General features: G+C 38.2%; 1 non-coding gene across 1 annotated transcript; it reads left to right on the top strand.

Moving 5' to 3' along the window:
- The first annotated feature begins 295 nt into the window (after nucleotides 1-295).
- On the top strand, nucleotides 296-402 carry LOC141710067 (small nucleolar RNA R71). Its single transcript, XR_012570607.1, has one exon. It is a non-coding gene; the product is annotated as a small nucleolar RNA R71 (small nucleolar RNA).
- Nucleotides 403-938: the final 536 nt, after the last annotated feature.

Here is a 938-nt window from a genome sequence, read left to right as displayed (position 1 = left end):
AACACTCGTCCTCTGATGAACTCCATAGTTAGCCAGCGAATCGATCTTCATAGACAACGCCTTTAGTTGATCAGTGATAGTCGTAATTGTATCCACTTCAAAAATTCATGCTGCCTTTCTCTGTGGCAGTCTATGGGTTGGATACTGATATTCATTAGCAGCCATCAGTTCAATTAGATCATAAGCTTCATCGTAGCTCTTAGCCCATAAGGCTCCACCTGATGCTGCATCGAGCATGGGTCTGGATTGTGCTCCCAAACCATTATAAAAACAATTGATGATCATCCAATCAAGCATTCCATGATGAGGACACTTCCTAAACATCTCCTTGTAGCGCTCCCAAGCTTCATATAAAGATTCTCTTGATTGCTGCGCAAATTGAGTAAGAGCATTCCTGATTGCAGCTGTCTTTGCCATAGGGAAGAATTTAGTGATAAACTTTTGAGTAAGATCTTCCCAAGTAATAATCGAACCAGTTGGTAGAGAGTGTAACCAGCTCTTAGCCTTGTCCCTTAGAGAGAATAGGAATAGTCTCAATTAACAACACCGAGTCCCCGGCAGCGGCGCCAAAAACTTTTTAGGACGTTAACAAGCGCTAATAATACACGCAAGTATACGCGTTCGCAATTAGTATATGATTTAGATCAAATTCGTTCCCACAGAGACTCTTTGGTTAATTTAAGAATACGCACCTATGCAACAATCATATGGTTATTATCCAATGCTAAGACAAATAACAAGTTGAGATTGTTTATAACTAAGAATTAAACTAACAATTTTAACTAAGAGAACAAGAATGGTTGAATTAATATATATGACAAACATGGGATCCTAACTTCATTAAATACTTCATTCAATAGCCTTGTTGTTCTTAATCTTAGCATGTAATGGTGATGACACTAATCATATAACACGAAACTAGTAAACGCCAACTTTCA

This window comes from Apium graveolens, chromosome 2, assembly GCF_009905375.1.
Source record: "Apium graveolens cultivar Ventura chromosome 2, ASM990537v1, whole genome shotgun sequence".
Lineage (NCBI taxonomy): Eukaryota > Viridiplantae > Streptophyta > Magnoliopsida > Apiales > Apiaceae > Apium > Apium graveolens.
The sequence above is the reverse complement of the archived record's forward strand: the minus strand, read 5'-3'. Positions and strand labels throughout refer to the sequence as shown.